A 22,100-nucleotide genomic window follows, 5' to 3' on the forward strand; every position below is an offset into this window, starting at 1 on the left:
GTGTGCGTGCGTGTGTGTGTGCGTGCGTGCATGCGTGTGTGCGCGTGCGCGCGTGTGTGCGTGCGTGCGTGTGCGTGCGTGCGTGTGTGCGTGTGTGTGCGTGTGTGCGTGTGTGTGTATGCGTGTGTGTGCGTGTGTGTGCGCGTGTGTGTGTGCGTGTGTGTGCGTGTGTGTGCGTGTGTGTGCGTGTGTGTGTGTGTGTGTGTGGTTTATCAGAAAGGAAAAGCTCATCTTCCTTGATCATCCTGAGTTTGCTGCAAGCTGCTGATGGCAGCTGCGTTGACATTTGTCTCATTGAAGTGGAAGAGCAGATGTGATGCACCGCAGTCCTCTTGCAGGTCTTCCGTTCTGAAGGCTGCACTCTGCGTCACAGTGTCCTAGACTAGCTGCAGCCCTTCCAGCTGGTGAGCTGCTTTTTTTCTTCCCTTTTAAATGCTTCCTTGGTGCAGCCTGAGGGTTGGAAGGCTGGGAGTGGGAGACAGTTTGTTCTTGAATTTATGAGCTGTGAGTGCAGGGAACTTAAGTGCAGCAGTTCTCCAGTCGACATTACAGATATGGGCAAAATAGTAATCCTTCCTATCATCCCACAGTCCATAAAACGAATACCTTTTAATGGTGTGGGCATAATTATCAGAAGTATTAAGTTAATTGGACAGACACTGATGTAAGGTCTTAGTAGTAACTGACTGTGGCTTGGTGCATTTCCTTAACATTCACAGATCGTATTTCAAATGACTGTTGCTGAGAGAACTCCCAAATATATTCTTGGAAAATGTGATTTCTTTCTTTCTTTCTTTCTTTTTTAAAAGCTCATCATCTCCACTGAGCCTTAACAATTTACATTAAAAATGCTATTTGGAGCCTCCCCATCATTTTCCCTTTAGCTTTACTGAAAATTGCTTGCTTTTTTACAAGGTTGCAACACTTAGAATCAGGACCAAGGGTTATGGCTACTAAATTCCAAGTTGTCTTTTATGTACTTACTTCAAAGCAGGCTTATATTTTCTTAGTATCTTTTACTAGCATATCAGCCACCAAAAAAATGAAAGAGAATAATCTTGACTAAATTCATAGCCATTTTTTACAGCATATCTGATCATACCCTTTATAGACAGAGAGTAATATGCATTAAAATAATCTCTTGAAAGCCTTTTTTCAAAAAAATTTGTTTTGGTCTTTATCTTTCCTTTCTAAGTGTCTGGACCGTGTATAATAGAAAGCATAAATTCCCTTTTCAGTGACTGCTATGTTCATGCTTCTCATTTTATTTTATTCATTCTGTTTTATGGATTTTGCAAAGCTGACTTTTGGTTAACCTTATGCCCCCTGAGGCTAAACTTTTGATTTAAAATTATTTGAAGCTCTCGGCTCCCTGGGTTGTGGAGTGCATATAGATCCATCTATGGCTTTAGGTGACTCAGAGCCAGGAAGAACGATTACAGAGTCGACGCCAGCAACCAGCTGCTGGCCTCACAGGTGCAAAGGAGGTAGCACTAGGTGACTGGGGGTTACACTTGCCCCTGGAACTCAGCGATGGTGCCAGAGGATTCCTCCTCCAGGGTCAGTGATGATACAGATGTGGATGCAATAGCATGGAACCCATTTCAACCACTTTAGCATTTGACTAAGCCATTCATCAAAGGCCTCAATTAAGCCAAGCCTTTCTCTGTCCTCCTCACACTGGTCTGGGCAGCAGCTTCATGCACTAGGGCAGTACACCCCTGTAAGCTCTTCATTCTCTCGCCCGTCTAGGTGCTTGTTTCTTTCATTTCCCTCCATCCACGAGGCTTCTTAGTGCTTCCCTTCCAGGCTTTGCAACCTTAGTTGGACATTTATTGCAACTGTCACCTACATTATAGACTTCCTTATCTCTTAACCCTTGACTGCGATCATCATGCCACTTTAGGAAGAATACCCCACTTTACTTCTCCATCCATCGTCTCTGCTTTTGCACCAAGCTTAAGAGACTTGAATAAGTTCTAGACCTAGGATGCATTGGACCTGTCTCTTCTCTCTTCCTCCCTAGTACACAATCCTGCTTCATTGCGAAGACTGACGTTAGCTCTGAAAACTCAGTTCTCCCAACTTGCCCTGAAATGTGTATTTCTAGGCCTTACCTTTGTTTTGAGCTCTATCCCTTTTACTAAATAAGTTGATGCTCTTTTTATCAGTGTGTACATTCATGTCCACCTTCCCTTTTAATACAGTGTGTATAGGTAGAAGGAGCCCACCATTTGATGTCAGAACGTTTGAGTTTCGGATATGGCTCAATTTCCTGCCAATTGTGTGACATAAATTGTTGAAAGGCAAATAATATTATCAGTATTACATGTGTTCTCAAAATACTTTTGTGAGTTTTTTTTCTACCTTTTTATTTTCCCTACCAGTGCTCTAAGTCAAGTTTATTCATGGAAATACCAGCCACGTCTTCTTAAAATCCTGCTTTGATAAATCGCTGTCCCCAAATTAAACTCCTAGGTGTGATGTTTAAAGCAATAACAAACTAATGCATGGTCCAGACACTTAGAAAGGAAAGATACAAACAGCTTAAAGGAAAGATAGTTTAAATACAAGCAGCTTACAATTACTTATTTAAATATATATTTTCAGGTCTTCACTTTTCCTCTAAATTCTCTGCTCTCATCAGACCAAATATCTTCTGAAGCCACCAAAAACTGTCATAACTTCCCATTCACATGACCAACCACCTTCTCCTTGCCTCTTTTATTCCAGTATATTATTCATAGCCCATGATTACTAACTAGATAATATTGACCACCAATTTCATTTAATATCTACCGGACACAATCATACTACCTAGCGTATTGCCTCATTCATGGTCTAGAAATCTGAATTGTATTATTATTATGTTGGTTACTTCGTAACTCCCTGGTTACTGCTTAAAAATATATGCCCAAGGAAGTCTTTATTCTCTTCGCCTTGGTTTGCTAATACATAAAATGAGGAACAGTGTATTTTTCTCCTCATAGGTCTTCATGGAATTTTACAGGTTAATTAAAGCATTCTGAAAGCTTCTTGAATAAAGATTAATAAAGATACGTATTTAAATATTTAGTGACCAGTTTCATTTTTCTCATTGTTACTATTATTCATATCAAGCTATTCTTATCTTTTTCTCAGCTTTAAAACAATTTGTAAATGAAAGGTCAAATTGTGACCAGTGGCCATTGTAGTACAGATGGAGTAAAAGGAATCCAGACATGATATGTGATTCTTTCCTACACAGGTGTTTATGCGCATTTCTTAAATATAGGAAGGAAGGAAGGAAGAAGAAAAGGGGAAAAGGAAGCAAAGGAAAGAAATTCTACAAAGCAAATGTTTAAGAATCTGCTAACACATTTTAATGAAGCTCATTAACTCAAACTTTGACTCAATGTAGAATATTTCACAATAGAACCATATATGCCCCCAGAAATAATTTTTTCTTAAATTTAGAGATCTAATTGTACCTTTAATACTGGAAGTGAGTGGAAATAGTGTTGCCTGTCATTTTAAAGTGGCCTTGAGAGGAGAAGTAACTTGCAGCCAAGTTACAACATCCAGTTTTTAAAATTTATTTTAAATTTTTTTCATACAAGGTGAAGATTTTTTTTTATTATTATACTTTAAGTTCTAGAGTATATGTACATAACGCGCAGGTTTGTTACATATGTATACATGTGCCATGTTGGTGTGCTGCACCCATTAACTGGTCAGTTACATTAGATATTTCTCCTAATGCTATCCCTCCCGCTTTCCCCTATCCCATGACAGGCCCCGGTGTGTGATGTTCCCCACCCTGTGTCCAAGTGTTCTCATTGTTCAGATCCCACCTATGAGTGAGAACATGCAGTGTTTGGCTTTCTATTCTTGAAATAGTTTGCTCAGAATGATGGTTTCTAGCTTCATCCATGTCCCTACAAAGGACACAAACTCATACCTTTTTATGACTGCATAGTATTCCATGGTGTATGTGTGACACATTTTCTTAATCAAATCTGTCATTGATGGACATTTGGGTTGGTTCCAAGTCTTTGCTATTGTGAATAGTACTGCGATAAACATACATGTGCATGTGTCTTTATAGCAGCATGATTTATAATCCTTTGGATATATACCCAGTAATGGGATGGCTGGGTCAAATGGTATTTCTAGTTCTAGATCCTTGAGGAATTTCCACACTGTCTTCCACATTGGTTGAACTAGTTTATAGTCCCACCAACAGTGTAAAAGTGTTCCTATTTCTCCACATCCTTTCCAGCACCTGTTGTTTCCTGACTTTTTAATGATCACCATTCTAACTGGTGTGAGATGGTATCTCATCGTGGTTTTGATTTGCATTTCTCTGATGGCCAGTGATGATGAGCATTTTTTCTGATGGCCAGTGATGATGATGTGTCTGTTGGCTGCATAAATGTCTTCTTTTGAGAAGTGTCTGTTCATATCCTTTGCCCACTTTTTGACAGGGTTGTTTGATTTTTTCTTGTAAATTAGTTTAAGTTCTTTGTAGATTCTGGATATTAGCCCTGTGTCAGATGGGTAGATTGCAAAAATTTTCTCCCATTCTGTAGGTTGCCTGTTGACTCTGATGGTAGTTTCTTGTGCTGTGCAGAAGCTCTTTAGTTTAATTAGATCCCATTTGTCTATTTTGGCTTTTGTTGCCATTGCTTTTGGTGTTTTAGTCATGAAGTCCTTGCCCATGCCTAGGTCCTGAATGGTATTGCCTAGGTTTTCTTCTAGGGTTTTTATGGTATTAGGTCTAACATTTAAATCTTTAATCTATCTTGAATTGATTTCTGTGAAAGTGTAATGATGGGATCCAGTTTCAACTTTCTACATATGGCTAGCCAGTTTTCCCAGCACCATTTATTAAATAGGGAATCCTTTCCCCATTTTTTGTTTTTGTCAGGTTTGTCAAAGATCAGATGGTTGTAGATGTGTGGTATTATTTCTGAGGGCTCTGTTCTGTTCCATTGGTCTATATCTCTGTTTTGGTACCAGTACCATGCTCTTTTGGTTACTGTAGTCTTGTAGTATAGTTTGAAGTCAGGTAACATGATGCCTCCAGCTTTGTTCTTTTTGCTTAGGATTGTTTGGCAAATGCAGGCTTTTTTTTGGTTCCATATGAACTTTAAAGTAGTTTTTTCCAGTTCTGTGAAGAAAGTCACTGATAGCTTGATGGGGATGGCATTGAATCTATCAATTAACAAGGTGAAGATCTTTTCTGGGTCTGACAATAAGTTTTCTCCATCTAGTGACTGTAAAGGAGTTTGACAATTCTCATAAATTGAAAAGTTATTGGGAGATACAAAGTTAGATATAAAGTTCAAATTGAAGGCCCATCAATCGGATCATGTTTGTTTAAACACAAACAGCTTCAGCTTTCCAAGACTTCCTACTCTAGCTCTTGTGTTAATTTTGCTAATGGCTGGTAGTGTGTGACTTCTTCATCTCTTTGGTTCTCTGGTTCCTTCTGGAGGTAAGGTTCTGTGATTCTATTCATAGCAGTTCTTAGCCTGATTGGGTTACCAACATGGATAAGAATCTGATAAAAAGTTATAAACTATATTTTCAGTGAAACTCACAATTTCCTAAAACATATGTGTGTGTATGATATGGTTTGGCTGTGTCCCCACCCAAATCTCCTCTTGAATTGTAATTCCCACAATTTCCATGTGTCATGGGAGGAACCTGGTGGGAAGTAATTCAATCATGGGGGGGATCTTTTCTTTGCTGTTCTTGTGATAGTGAATAAATCTCATGAGATCTGATGGCTTTAAAAATGGGAGTTTGCCTGCACAAGTTCTCATTGCCTGCCGACATTCACATAAGATATGACTTGCTCCTCCTTGCTTTCCAGTATGATTGTGAGGCACCATCCATGTGGAACTGTTAAGTCCAAAAACCTCTTTCGTTTGTAAATTTCCCAGTCTTGGCTGTGTCTTTATCAGTAGTGTGAAAACAGACTAATACAGTAAATTGGTACCAGTAGAGTGGGGCGCTGCTGAAAAGATACCTGAAAATGTGGAAGTGACTTTGGAATTGGGTAACAGGCAGAGGCTGGAACAGCTTAGAGGGCTTAGAAGAAGATAGGAAAATGTGGAAGAGTTTGGCACTCCCTAGAGACTTGTTGAATAGCTTTGACCAAGATGCCGATAATAATATGGGCAATGAAATCTAGGCTGCAGTGGTCTCAGATGGAGATGAGGAACTTGTTAGGAACTGGAGCAAAGGTGACTCTTACTATATTTTAGCAAAGAGACTGGCAGCATTTTGCCCTTGCCCTAGAGATTTGTGGAACTATGAACTTGAGAGAGATAATTTAGGGTATCAGACAGAATAAATTTCTAAGCAGCAAAGCATGTAAGAGGTGACTTGGGTGCTGTTAAAGGCATTCAGTTTTATAAGGGAAGCAGAGTATAAAAGTTCGGAAAATTTGCAGCCTGACAATGTGATAGAAAAGAAAATCCCATTTTCTGAGGAGAAATTCAAGCCATCTGCAGAAATTTGGGTAAGTAACCAGGAGCCAAATGTTAATCACCAAGACAATGGGGAAAATGTCTCCAGGGTATGTCAGAGGTTTTCATGGCAGCCTCTCCCATCACACCCTTGAAGACCTAGGAGGAAAAAGTGGTTTCCTGGGCCAGGCACAGGGTCTTCATGCTGTGTGCAGCCTAGGGACTTGGTGCCTTGCATCCCAGCCACTCCAGCCATGGCTGAAAGGGGCCAATGTAGAGCATGTGCTGTGACTTCAGAGGGTGGAAGCCCCAAGTCTTGGCAGCTTCCACATGGTGTTGAGCCTGCAAGTGCACAGAAGTTAAGAATTTGGGTTTGGAAACCTCCGCCTAGATTTCAAAAGATGTATGGAAATGCCTGGATGCCCAGGCAGAAGTTTGCTGCAGGGGTGGGGCCCTCATGGAGAACCTCTGCTAGTACAATACAGAAGGGAAATGTGGGGTTGGAGCCCCCACACAGAGTCCCTACTAGGGCACCACCTAGTGGAGCTATGAGAAGAGGGCCACTCTCCTCTGGACCCCAGAATGGCAGATCCACTGACAGCTTGCACTGTGCACCTGGAAAAGCTGCAGACTTTCAATGCCAGCCCATGAAAGCCTCCAGGAGGGAGGCTATACCATGCAAAACCACAGGGGTGGAGCTGCCCAAAACTACGTGAACCCACCTCTTGTGTCAGCATGACCTAGATGTGAGACATGGAGTCAAAGGAAATCATTTTGGAGCTTTCTGATTTGACAGTCCTGCTGGATTTTGGACTTGCGTGGGACTTTGGCCAATTTCTCCCATTTGGAACAGCTGTTATTTACCCAATGCCTGTACCCCCATTGTATCTAGGAAGTAACTAAATTGCTTTGGATTTTACAGGTTCATAGGTGAAAGGTCCTTCTCTCAGATGAGATTTTGGACTGTGGACTTTGAGTTAATGCTGAAATGAGTTAAGAATTTGGGGGACTGTTGGGAAGGCATGATTTGTTTTGAAATGTGAGGACATGAGATTTGGGAGGGACCAGGGCGGAATGATATGATTTGTCTATGTCACCACCCAAATCTCATCTTGAATTGTAACACCCACAATTCCCATGTGTCGTGGGAGGAACCTGGTAGAAGGTAATTGAATCATGGGGGCTGATCTTTCCTGTGCTGTTCTCATGATAGTGAATAAGTCTCACGAGATCTGATGACTTTAAAAATGGGAATTTGCCTGCACAAGCTCTCTCTTTGCCTGCCGCTGTCCACGTACAACATGATTTGCCTTCTGCCATGATTGTGAGGCATCTCCAGCCATGTGGAACTGTGAGTCCAATAAACCTCTTTCATTTGTAAATTGGCCAGTCGCAGGTATTCTTTATCAGCAGCATGAAAACAGACTAATACAACTAATAATATATAATATATAATACATAATTATATTTACATTATTATATTATATAAAATTACATTTTCCATAATGTTATTACATTATATACATTACATATATATTTACATTGTATATCTATTTTCTTTTAAGCTGCCCAGTGTCAAACTCATTGCATGAGTGTTTGGGAGAATCAATCCTCAGCACCAGCATAGAACCCAGAATCTGCAGAGGCCCATTTGCAGTCTGTGACCTGCACAGACAGAATGCTGGCACATGGCCTCATCCTGCTTAGTCCTGGGTCTTGAAACCACAGTTAGTGTTGCAAAGAAGTCGGCACAGCTTAGCGTTTATTCTCCAGGCATGAGCGGGAGCAGCATTCAAGGTTCCAGGCCAGCAGCAGCTGTTTCCAGTGGTGAAATGCCTTGTCCACTAGCAGAGGAGTCTTAACCAGTCTCGCCTGTGGTGTCGTTTTCATTATTGTTTTGAATCCCTGGCCTCCCTTGGTTTTATAACTGATTTCTGGGATATATATCTTTCCAGTAAATTCAGTGAACTATCCAATGTATTATTAAATTCCTTTCTCACATGAATTCACCAGAATTAGTTTTTGCTGTTTGCAAATAAGAACTCGAACACACATAAAGGTAAGAAAAAAAATCCACCTATAGCTTCAGTGTTTCAGTGTTTTGATGAGCCCCTTAAGCCTGCCATGGATTTTGCTTCCCTCTCTCAATCTGATGGGGTTGGTGGTTTTCTGGGCTGTGAGGGTGGGAGAGTATTTGCAAGTCCTGGGTAAAGACGCCTGCTCTAAAAAGGCATGAACTGGCTGGGCGTGGTGGCTCACACCTGTAATTCCAGCAATTTGGGAGGCCAAGGTGGGCTGATCACTTGAGGTCAGGAGTGCAAGACCAGCCTGGCCAACATGGTGACACACTGTCTCTACTAAAAATACAAAAATTAGCCAGGTACAGTGGTCGGCACCTGTAATCCCAGCTACTCAGGAGGCTGAGGCAGGAGAATCGCTTGAACCCAGGAGGTGGAGGTTGCAGTGAGCTGAGACTGCGCCATTACACTCCAGCCTGGGTGACAGAGAGAGACTCAGTCTCAAAAAAAAAAAAAAAAGGTGTGAACCCAATTAGTTGTTTAAAAAACTAGGGGTGCAAAACCTTGATTTTCTCATTATATTAACACAAGGTAAAAGTCATGAACTGGTGCATATCAATTCTAGAAAGTGAAATTTAATTAAAAAGGATCAAATTTTAATCTCAATTATTTACTTTACTTTTTCAAATTTATTTGTTTCTGTATTCTTTTTATTATTATTTTTAAGATGGGGTCTCACTCTCTATCACCCAGCTGGAGTGCAGTGGCGTTATCTTGGCTTACTGCAGCCTCGATCTCCTGGGCTCAAGTCATTCTTCCACCCTAGCCTCCGAAGTAGATGGGACTACAGGTGCATACCACCATCGCTGGTTAAGTTTTGTATTTTTAACAGAGCTGGGGTTTCACCATGCTGCCTAGGCTGGTGGTCTCAAACTTCTGAGCTCAAGCCGTCTGCCCGCCTCAGCCTCCCAAAATGCTGGAATTACAAGCCTGGGCCGCTGCATTCAGCCCAATTATTTACTATAAAACTTGCTCTTTTCCTTTTATTTCTCTGCTAATGAACAGGGCAAATCTCTGTCTCCACTACAAAGTCAATCCAGCCAGTCCCTGAGAAACTCCTTTTCCGTCGTCTGCAAGGGCTTGCATATGAGCTTTCGATTCATCTGAAATAGCAGTTCCCCTACTGTGAGTGTTTTCATAAAGACTTTCAGAGCAGAAATACAGAGTGCCTTACTATGTCGGTGTTTCCACCTAGTATCTACCACAAAGACAAGTTATAAAAATCAGCTTCAGAATGTTTATGAAGTAACAGAGAGCCTCCAGGTGAGTGTCTACATTAACAAATAACGCACCTCCTACATATGTGAATGGCCAGTTACACACAAACGTTGAATAGATTTTGTTAAAGTATCAATGACTGACACTTAGGCTAAGACGATGAATGGCCAACCAGTGAAATAGCGTATGTGTATATGTGCCTGTGTGCGTGTGTGCATGTGTGTGTGTGTAAGAGAGAGAGAGAGAAAACTTTTTTCCTCCAAGGTCACTAAGGTCTATTTTCAAGGTCACGAAGTTCTAGTAGAATTTACAACACCCTTCAGAGGCAATCATTGTTACTAAAATTTTAAACAGAAAGAACCTACAAGCAATGGGATCAAGAAGAGTGAGTGAGTAGGGCAGGTTGTGTGCTTTCAGAAAATACAGATAAAGGGAGGACAAATCCCAGTTTTCTTGAAGCTCTTTTTAATTTTTTTATTTTTTTGAGATAGGGTCTTTCCCTGTTGCCCAGGCTGGATTGAGATGGCGTCTCGCCCTGTTGCCCAGACTGGAGTGCAGTGGCACAATCTTGGCTCACTGCAGCATCTGCCTCCCAGGCTCAGGTGATCCTCCGACCTCAGCCTCTCAAGTAGCTGGGATTACAGGCACGCACCACCATGCCCGGCTAATTTTTGTCTTTTTTTGTAGAAGCAGAGTCTTCCTGTGTTGCCCAAGCTGTTGAACTCCTTTTATGCTTTCTCTTGATTATGTAATCTCTTTCTAGACAGTTCAAATAAAGTTAGAAAGTAGGTTTCTCTTTTCTTCTTTAGAAGCCAATTTCCTTTGAAGCATGGAGACAAAATGCTATGCTGTTTATTTATTAAGATCTATTGTTTTCCCTCATCATTTGTCGTAGCTAACCATGGTATCACCTCTCCTGTATCTACTATACTCTTTGCCTGTAGCCAGCAAAGCACCATCAGCAGAGGCAGTGAGAGGATGCCTCTTATGTGAGCCTTAGAATTATTGATTCTGGACAGAATTTGTTTTTAATGTTTATGGAAGTCTCCCAAGTAGAGTCTATTCCCCAGGCAGGCATTAGGTACAGCAGAAAAGACGCTTCCACTCAGGCGGGTGCTGAAAGATAATCTCCGTGACAAAGTGATTCTCCATGAGAATTGCGTCTTCGGTTTCTCTGCTGTCAGGGGAGTTGCTGATGGCCGTTTACACTTGTTGTATAATGAAGACACCTGTTTGCTAATAATTGCACTGAGGATATCACAACACAGGGCGTGAAAAAATAACATGGGAATACAATTGCAGATTACATATACATGTGAATAGATGTTTGCTGTTGGTAGCTTAATGGGCCATAGCTACCTATTTCCTAAGTAGCTAAATTGAGTGACAGATTTTGTAGTATTTACTGCATTTCATTTTAATGAGCAGTTATTGTAGCTGAACAATTACTTCATCACAGGTGTAGCAGGTATCACAGGGGTGACATCAGTGAAAGTGCTTTATTGCTGCTTTTCCTGTGTCACAGGGTAATAATCAAAGACAGGGCTTAAAAGCGATAAAAAGTTCCCTTAGTGAAGCAAATTGAGATTTCATTTTCAGTGCGACTCAGTATGCTTGACTGCTACATGAGTAAACTGGTGTAGGCTAGAAACCAGACCTCTTTGGAAGTGAATTGTGTTGAATGAGGGACGAAAAGGAAGAAGATCACCTGGATCTGGGCACCCGTCGCTCCTGGAGGAGCGCAGCTTTGGAATATGTTTTCCTCCAGCTGGTTGGCATATCGTACAGAGAAGGCAAATGTTTTATTTCCCCTGAATTTCTGACTGTGGTGCAGAGGACGTCAAGGTCAAAAGTAGAAAAGTCCTCCGTTTCTGCAGGCTTAAATAGAGGTAATATTTTAAAGACTAACATTGATACTGATAATTACAGCTGCTTCTGTTATATCAAAACTTCAAAAATAAAAGTAACCAAATAATCGAAGGACCTAACACCCAATTTACCAACCGCCTTTGATCTATATATGTATATTATAGATATGTATATATATTACATATTTTTTCTTAGACGCAATTGGCAGAATCATGGAATATTACATAACACTGAAACTTAGAGAGGACTTTAAGAATCACTTTATTTATCCTTCTATTTTTGTAATTAAAAAATAAGGCCAGAGTGTTAAATTGACTTGGCCAGTTTCCATAGTTAATATGATAATACTTCCCTAAAGTATAATATGATATTTGCATATAACAATCGTTCTACTTCTCTACTTTAAAACTTCCTATTTAACTTCAGTTCACCCTGAAAAAAATGAATTTTGGTTTGTTCTCAATTTTACCTCTTTATTTACCAAAATAGAGGTATCTGTATCACCATGTAAGGTAAAAATCTAATTTGCTTTTAAAATTCATCTACCATTAGTGTCTACATTCTGACCTTCATTACTTGCAGGTAAAAATGTGATCACGCTAATACCGACACCCAAATCTGCTTATCTCCAAATCCCCAGGCAGAAACTCAGGGCAGATCCCTTCCCAGGTAATCTCAGGAATCCCCAAAGTGGCAATGACTTCCTCAGGAATACAGCTCTTAATTTTCTTTTTTTCCCTCAAATTCTTCTTGGAGGTCTGCTGCCCCTAAGCCCTAAACTGCTGCCTTAAGCTGCTGCTGTCGTATTAGATGGTGAAGGAGAGAGGCTGCGAGGCTACCTGTGACTTCTGCCTGTGGTTACTTGGGTCCCAGCACAGTGCTTCTTAAGCTCAGAGTCTCAAAGCATTTTCATGAGCTTTTACTGAATCCATGAGATGCAGTATTCAATACCATCTAATACCTCCCATTTTCCTACTCTTACCATTTAGTCCCTCTTAGTGCCCAAAAGCCTCTTTGTTTTCCAAAAAATAATAAAAGGCAAATGGATAGTTGCAGAGGAGTGGTGTTGTTCATTTGCCACCTTGGGAAAAGCATTCATGCTCCACCTGTGCCCAGCCAAGATAACCTTTCAGGAATATTTTGACATGCATTTTACTTTCTGGGAACTGGCACCAAAGATCGGTCATCATTACTCTAATTAATCACTTCTATTTGTAAGGGTGATGAGGATTCGTATGGATTGGCCAAAATAGTTAGTCACCGTTAAGAAATGCTTTCTCTGTTCAGCTAAAACCCCATGTCTGAAGCCACACAGGAACGGATAGCTTTAGTCTGTGCTTCTAATGCCTCATTTTCTATAAATTCCAAATGGACCTCAAGCCTTTTTCTGGGCCAGTGACACGGAAAATGATAGCTGGCAGTCGATGGTCGTTAAAAAACATTCTTGGAATGCTGTTACAGCAGTGGGCAGTTGTTACTGTCATGTTGAGAGTGAAAAAGGTAGAATCATGGGATTTCAAAAATCGAAGGGAACTTAGAAATAATTTTGTTCAACTCCCTTGTCTTATAGATAAAAGTAGTCATGTAACCATCTGTCATTTTATACCCAATTTAAAAGCTTGTATATCCTTCTACGAAAGGAAAACATATAATCAAACCAGGCACTATCGCTTGCCAAGGTCCCGCGTTTGGGCCTCACATGTTCATTCCATTCAGTCTTTGCACTGGTAAATGCAGCAGTGACTCCCAGCCACGACGGACAAAAATCCCAGGTGCATTTTTGACTCTAGTCATGAAATCATTGACACCACCTCAAAAATAATTAACATTCTAGTAGGCAATTCCACGAAATACTTTCACCATAGGGAATATTTTTCAGTAGAAGATGATGGTTAGGTAGATACAGCAGCTCCCCAAATAGTGGGATTCTTAGAGCACGGATAAAATCAGTTGCAGGCTGAAAAAATATCTTGAATGGGCAAGGAAGAGGGAATCCGATATAAGAAAGTTTATATTTCCATGGATAAAATGCAATAACACTTATGTTTCTGAAAATTCTATCAGCATGCCAACTTCATTTCCAGTCCAACTGGGATTAGCCTTATTGCCCTGAATCATGTTAAGGCAGCCTTGGATCTTCATGGCTCCCAGTGGATCTCCAGCTCCTTACCGTTCCCGAGAGCCATCTGTCATGTGTAGGTTTCCGCTGGACCTGGCATAAATATTTACACGTAAGTTCATCTTGAGGCGGGATTATGCCTAATAAACCCCTGGGATTCTGTACTACCCCACACATAGTTACTAATTTTATTTTTCTCCAGTATGTTTAGCTGAAGCTGGCACATTGTGTTTTTTTTTTCTTTTTTTAATTAATTAAAACTTTAAAAATGGTGATCAAACCACTGGTGGTCAGTGAGAGCCTAGACGGTAAGAGCTTTTTCCTCAGGGGTTGAAAAATCCCTATCTAAACAAATAAAGTGGTCTTATGGCTTGAAAATATTTATAGAGGGGCCGGGCATGGTGGCTTACACCTGTAATCCCAGCACTTTGGGAGGACAGGGCTGGCAGGTCACTTGAGGCCGGGAGTTCGAGACCAGCCTGGCCAACATGGGTGAAACCCCCATCTTTACTGAAAATACAAAAATTAGGCAGGTGTGCTGGCGCATGCCTGTAGTCTCAGCTACTCTGGAGGCCAAGGCACTAGAATAGCTTGAACTTGGGAGATGGAGGTTACAGTGAGCCGAGGTCGCCCCCTGCACTCCAGCCTGGGCGACAGAGCAAGATTCTGTCTCAAAAAAAAAAAAAAAAAATGTATATATATACTGCCGGGCATGGGGACTCACACCTGTAATTCCAGCACTTTGGGAGGCCAAGGTGGATGGATCACTTGAGGTCAGGAGTTTGAGACCAGCCTGACCAATATAGTGAAACCCTGTCTCCACTAAGACATAAAAAAAATTAGCCAGACTTGGTGGTACAAGCCTGTAATCCCAGCTATTCTGGAGACTGAGGCAGGAGAATTGCTTGAACTCGGGAGGTGGAGGGTGCAGTGAACTGAGATTACGCCATTGCACTCCAGCCTGGGCAACAAGAGCAAAACTCCATCTCAAAAAAAAAACGAAATTATATAATACTTTTTCCATGAGTCAAATTCAAACGATGGTGATCCACTGGCATGACTGTAATGGCATGGTTTATGCAAAGGCCATCAAGGTACAGTTGACTAGAACCAAATTGATCATAGTTCACTGAAGAATGTTGTGGTGCCTGTGTTCATTGTCTTCTGAAGTTGACTTATGAAATCAAAACAATATTCTCCTGGACATATTTAATAATGCATTCAAGCAGGCATTTTGCCAAATCCCTTTGAGACCATATTAAATAGAAAGATATTTTAAGCATTCATTTTGATGAATGGAGCATAGGTAATGACCTTGTTCAATCCACAGAGTCTAGTATACAATGAAAGCATTGGCCAACAGATAATTTATTACAGTGTGGTGGAATTAACTTTTGGTACATTGAATATTTATTTATTTGCCTCAGTGTGTTTTAAATTTCAATTTTAGAAAATGTTTGTCTGATTATGAAATTAATACACGTTCATTATAGAAAATTAGGAGAACATAAAAGAAAAGATAAGGGAAAAATCAAAAGAAAATCCGGTTCTGGAAAATAACCACTATTTTTATTTTAGTATAAATATGCATACAATTGATATTTTATCACGCTTGTCAATCATTCCAAAGATGTTATTCAAAGATATTTCTACAATGTTATTTGTAGTTGAATAATCTAAATGACCATCAACAGGACTTTGATGTACTGCCATGAAAAGAGGTTGACAAGAACCTGTCAAGGGAAAAAAGCAAGACATAGAAAACATTTATAATAAAGCCTCATTTTTTTGTATCAAAAAATTTTAGAAGGCATATAGAAAAGTATTAACAGTGTTTACCTCTAAGGAAGTTGACAAACAGAGCAGGTTAATTTTTTATAACCAGTATTCATTTTGTAACAAATAAGTAAACAACTCTAGCTTATGCAGCAATCCGTGGCATATTCAGATTGTGTCCTGGTCCTGCGACTATGAAGAATTATTTACAGATTTAATTTTCCCATTTGAAGATAATTGTGAATCAATGCAAAGATTCCAAAAGAAAAAAAAAAAAAGATGCAGCTAAATTATTAACAGGTAAAACACTGTATCTGAGTGGAGAGGTAAAGGAGTGTAGATTATTTATTGAAAGTAGGACATTTGGGAACAATCTAACAACAAATATGCATTGACTGGCTCCTCTGTATAATGCCCCGCTGGGATGGTACTGAACGGAAATCCTACATCCACAGAACGTTGGAAAAGGTGCCTATAATTGGGTGTCAGGATTTGCCGCTGATCTAGAAGGTCGACGTCTGGATATATACAGGGAAGAGTAGCTGGTCTACATGTGAGCTGAGGTGATATTTAAAACATGGAACGCCCTGGACAGCACAAGTGTGAACCAGTCAGAAGGGATACTGGCTGTGGTCCTGCGGTAGAGTCCTGGAGGGTCCATTCGTACCAGGCTTAACTTTTTGGTTGCTACATAGGGGTGAGCAGGGGGTCACAGGGCAAAGGCCTGGGTTGGGGGCAGCTCAGTGAGCTATACGCTAAATCCTGATAAGAATTCTAGGAGGTAGGTGCAACTCTTCAGGGTGAGTGTTTGTAGTACCTGTCGCTACTACTATTTTCATCTTCTAGAACACGAGTCCCCAACTCCCGGGCCATGAACCAGTATAGGAACCAGGTAGCACGCAGGAGGTGACTGGCAGATGAGCAAGCAAAGCTTCATCTGTGTAACAGCTGCTCCCCATCCCTCGCATTGCGCCTGGCCTCTGCCTCTCGTCAGATCAGCAGCAGCAGCAGATTCTCAGGAGCACGGAACCTATTGTGAACTGCATATGTGAGGGATCTAAGCTGAGTGTTCCTTATGAGAATCTAATGCCTGATGATCTGTCACTGTCTCCCCACAACACCCGTCCATGGAAACATTGTCTTCCATGAAACTGGTTCCTGGTGGCAAAAAGGTTGTGGATTGCTGTTCTAGAAAATATCATGGGAGTTGACTTAAGAAACATGTGTTAAATTTAAAGTCTATGTATTAAATGAAAACGTGTAGATTTCAGTCATTTAAATTGCTGTTTTCTCCTTAGGCTTTTTGCCTCTATCTCCTGGTCACGTCAGTACCTTTGTAACTGTTCTTTCACATCACATGGAATGGCTGAGTTAGATATCTTTCATCTCAGCCCTCTTGACACAGGAATCATGTCCTTTTCTTCTGAAGCTACTATTATTTCCAGAGGTTGGTGTTTCCTTAGATGATAAAATAGCAAAGGTAACTTCAACAACATGGTAAATTCAGAGTCCTCCTCTGGGGCTAGAGATGAATTTTGTTATTGTAACTTTTAACTTTAAGAACACCTGAACATTTTTAGTTAATTTAAACACCAAAAATTCAGTTAACAATGGATATGTTTATAAGTAAGCCATAGACCATGGTGGGTCCTTCCTAGTAACATCTTACTTTATATGTAACAATTCACTTGTGATGCAGCATTTCATCTACTTATTGCAACAATCTTTTGAAGAAGGCAATATCATTCACATTTTATAAACAAGGAAACAGAGGGTTAGATAAATCAAACTGCTTGTCTTAAAGTACACAGCTATAAGTAGCATCATCAGAGCCAAAATTCTGTGACTATTTTTTGACTATAAATCTAACATTTTTTTCTACTATTTTCCACTGCCTTGTTTTTGTTTTCTTATGTTTTAGTGTTGACTACAAATAACAGTTATAGCTAGTTTGGTTTTAAGGGACACAATGTTTGAAAGGCCTTTATCAATTTTTAAAACTCTTTGTCTTTCAGAATGTAATAAAAACTCCCAATTACATAAATGTTGATTAGTTAGGTTCCATAATATTGAATCATAGTCTCGAATGGCAAAAATGAATTAACACAGTTTAATTCCCCTATTTTACATCTCATTTTCATCAAGAAACCTGAAATGTGTGATGTGGTTCAAATTCCTTGATGCCTTTAACAACCCATTGGGTTTTGTGTATCCAATAACTGCCACCGCCCTCAACCTACAGAAGCAGATGCCTTATGAATTATAAATTTGTGCATAATGGAAGTCAATGGCCACATGTTCATTTGGATTTTAATAATTCAGGACTAATCTGCTATAGGTAGAGTGGGACAGATCCCCCTTACATGACAAAATCGGAAAAGAGGTAGACAAACAGAATAATGAAGGGTTGAAATTAGCATCTACCAATGTCAATGCTTTGTCATTCTTGCCCGGATTTCCTTTAGGTAGAGGCAAGGATTTATCTATTTTCTTTCTACTAACAGTAAGATATAGTCTCTTTTGCAGTATCATGTATATCTAAAGAATCTAAAAAGTGGATCAGAACAAAAAATGCTTTGGACTGTAGATGTCCTTACTTGGTGTTTGTGCTGGGCTAAATAATACACCTCCAAAGATGTCCACGTTCTAATCCCAGGAACTTGTGAACCTTACGTTATATGTCAAAAGGGACATTGCCAATATCTCATTGTGGGAAGATGCCCTGACCTGGTGGGCTCTCAGCGTCATTGCAAGACCCTTGTGAGGGGGAGGCGGAAGGAGAAGTGACCGCAGAAGAGGGCGACATGGTGACAGAGAGACAGGCTACGCCGCCAGCTTTGAAGACCGAGAAGGGGACACCTGTCAAGGAGTGCAGCAGCTTCTACAGGTGGGAAAAGGCAGGAAAACAGTTCTGCAGAGCCTCGGAAGGAACCTGTCCTGCTGACACCTTGCCTTCACCCTTGTGAGACTGATTTTGGATTTCTGACCTCCAGAATATTAAGACGGTAAATTAGCACTGTTTTAAGCAATAGAATGTATGGCAATTTACTACAGCAGGAATAGGAAACGCAAGCAGTGGTGAAGCCCATTCTGGACTTAGCTCTCCTTTTCCCTGATAAAACCTCTATGCTGTGTGCCTCTTAGAGATTTCCCCACGGTGTCTTTGCTTCTGGACATTCCAGTCCCATACTTCTGAGAGGTGATCATAGGAAGGTGTGTGGATAAGAAGCAGGCATTGGTCCTGGGCCTTGATGAAAATCTTTCCCAATTAAAACAACATCGAGATACCACCACACACCTATCAGAGTGATGAAAATCCAGAGCACTGACGCCACCAATTGCTGGCAAGGGTGTGAAGCAACAGGAACTGTCATTCATTGCTGGTGGGAATGCAGAATGGCACAGCCACTTTGGAAGACAGTTTGGCAGTCTCCTCTAAAGCAAAACATGCTTTTACCATAGGAGCCAGAAATCACTTGCCTTGGAATTTACCCAAATGAGTTGAAAATATATGTCCACAAAAAATCTGCACGTACATGTTTATAGCAGCTTTATTGATAATTGCCCAAACTTGGAAGCAGCAAAGATGTCCAGTAGGTGAATGCATCAATAAGCTGTGGTACATCCAGACAATGGAATATTTTAAAAGTGCTAAAAAGGAAATGAGCCATCAAACCATGTGAAGACACCGAAGAACCTTAGAAGCATATTACTAAGTAAATAGAAGAAGCCAGTCTGAAAAGGGTACATCCTGTACAATTGAACTCTATGACACTCTGGAAAAGACACAACTATGGGGACAATGAAAAGATAATGGTTGCCAGGGTTTGTGGGGTGGGAGGGATGACTAAGCAGAAAACGGAATTTTTAGGACGGTGGAACTATTTCGTAGGATAGTACAGTGATGCACACATGTTGTTACGTCTTTGTGAAAACTCATAGAATGTGCAACGCCGAGAGCACACCCTAATGGAACGTGTGGACTCTGCATGATGGTGACATGTCATTGCAGGTGCATCTGTTTTAGCAAATGTCTCACTCGAATGATGGATGTTGAGAGTGGGGTGGCTGTGTGTGCAGGGATGGGTGCAGGCTCATGGGAAATCTCTGTATGTTCTGCTAAATTTTGCTGTGAGCTTAAAACTTCTCTTTAAAGAAGTGTGTATTTACCAATAAACATATATATATATATGTTATATATGTACCTATATATGTTTAACTTAGAGTCTCTGGCAGGGGACAGCAACCAAGGATCCCTGCATCTGGTTTGCTCTAGGGAGCCTGACCTTCAGAGTTAGACTTGGGGGTTCCCCTGGGAATACACGGCGGGCAGCCACCTTTCCAAAGGACGGGATGACCAGACTGGGTCTTGGTACTTCTTCTCTCCCCCTCACCCTGCTTCACAGGATGAGGGAATGGACAGATGAACAGATAAGCCAAGAAGGGACACCACATTCCCTGGCGGAATGGCCCTACAAAATGCAGTAAAGTCCTGGGATCATACGAGTGATGAAGCCCAGAAATTGCTCAGGGAAGCAAGTCAGCTTAACTTAAGAGTGAGTCCTTTGGTCCAATTTTAACAGACAAGGTAAAAGGAATAGTTGGTGTAACATCTGAAGTTTGGAAACACATGCTTGATTTACCCACGCGGCATCCTCAGGCCTTTCAGAACAAGAGGATGCCCACAGTGAGCCAGCCTCCCTCTTAGCAAGCCAGCTGGCCACAAAGGCTCAGTCATAACCGGTTGGAAACATAAACTCTCCCTTTCTTCTTTGGTGGCTTGAGACTTGGTGAGCTGGTCTATAAATCTAAACTGCAAGCACAGAGCCTATGTTTGGGATCATGATCTGTTTGCCACAGGCACACTGGTCCTGGCTTGATTCACCGGCTGCTCTGCCTCTGCCCTTTGAATCATAACCTATTTGAAGGGCTCTGGGGGTGACTTTGCCGTGCCCCAATAATTTATGGAAATTTCGGGATTCAGGGTTTTCACCTTTGACGCGCAGTTCTCTTTTTCAGTGGCAAATGGACTGAGAACAAACTAAACTGACATAGTATTCAAGCATTATTCATTTTTGAACCTTTTAAACATGTGCCCAGTCAGTTCATAACACTTTAGGATGCAGTCTTTCTTACCAGGCTCCTCGGCTCTTTGTTCAAATCAACCCCGGAGAGGCTTTCTCCTCTGTTCCGTGCATCTTCCTTCACTGAAACAGTGTTTACATCCCACCTGGTTGAATTTTTTTCCAGGACGACTCTCAGCCCGATGGATATAGACTTCTCTTGGGCTCTGACATTGGTTTACCAGCTTTGACCAGAAATACACACGTTCCAGTCATGGGCACAGAGAGGACATAGTTTATGATCAAGTTAGAGTTTTATTGCATATATAAGAAAGACAAATGCACACAAAGGACTGGAAGCAGCAGCGCCTGCCATGAGCGCTGAATTTGATTTACGATTAAGGCAGCTGCCGGGCATGGGGTGCTGTGGGATCCTGAGGAAAAGGTCTCTGAAATGCAAGGTGAACACTTCTATTTAATCTGTACTCATGCTGTTTGTTCACTCAGTGCCCTGCTTCTTGGCACAGGCGGAATCTCCATCTCCTATCACACAACTCCTGCTCCTTGGTGGAGAGAAGGGGTGGACAGGTAAGAGAAAGTACAGGAGAAGGCGAATGAAGGTGGAGGGACAAGACTGATATCTGGGGAAAGTCCCTTTTATAATGTAAAGTGCAGGCAAGTCAGGTTGTACCCACAGTAGAGATGCCAGGAACCCAAGTGGATATGCCAGGCATACCTTCTCTGTGGATCTTTGGGTCCTGGGGGTTTGGGAATTATTGCCAGTGATTATTAGTGAATATGTGCCATGAACTTTGTCATCATTTATAGACTGAATAAATGATATATGTCATTTATTTGTGCTACTGCTTTTAAAATGTAACAAAATCAAAATTTATTTTTAAATGCTAAGGAGTTCATATGAATGTATTACTTTTCTGTTTTTCATGTGTCCTTAATAGACCATAGTAAAAGTAATAGTACCATCATGTGAACATCTGGAAGAAAAGAAGATTTTTTGTTTCTCAAATTTTGTAAAAATAGGAGTAGATAAATTCTGACATCTTAGAAGGACCAAATGTTTTGTTGGGTAAGTGGTACTATAACTTTCCCAAATACAATAGATATTGTATCCACACAATATACACTTTCATTGGATGGATTTGGTTTATTCACAAACATGTGCAACTAGGAATTAGCCTATTTTATTTCTTTGAAAGTTAGTTGTTAATCATCCATAGGTATGTTTTTAAAAATTAAAGTATAAACATGCCTTTCCTTTTAGAAAAACAGTATATATATATAGTATACAAGTAAATATGGCATGCAAGTAAGTTATCTACATATACATAAATATATATGTATATGCAAAAGAGAGAGATACATTTCACAATTCTACCACTCAAGATAATTGCTATCAATATCTAGGTGTATATCCTTCTAGAACTTTTAAAATATACACTTATATATATTTTATTTACAAAACCCAGTATTTTATTTTAGGCTACATTTATAACCTGTT

The sequence above is a fragment of the Macaca mulatta genome, chromosome 5 (assembly GCF_049350105.2).
Source record: "Macaca mulatta isolate MMU2019108-1 chromosome 5, T2T-MMU8v2.0, whole genome shotgun sequence".
In the NCBI taxonomy this organism is placed as follows: Eukaryota; Metazoa; Chordata; class Mammalia; order Primates; family Cercopithecidae; genus Macaca; species Macaca mulatta.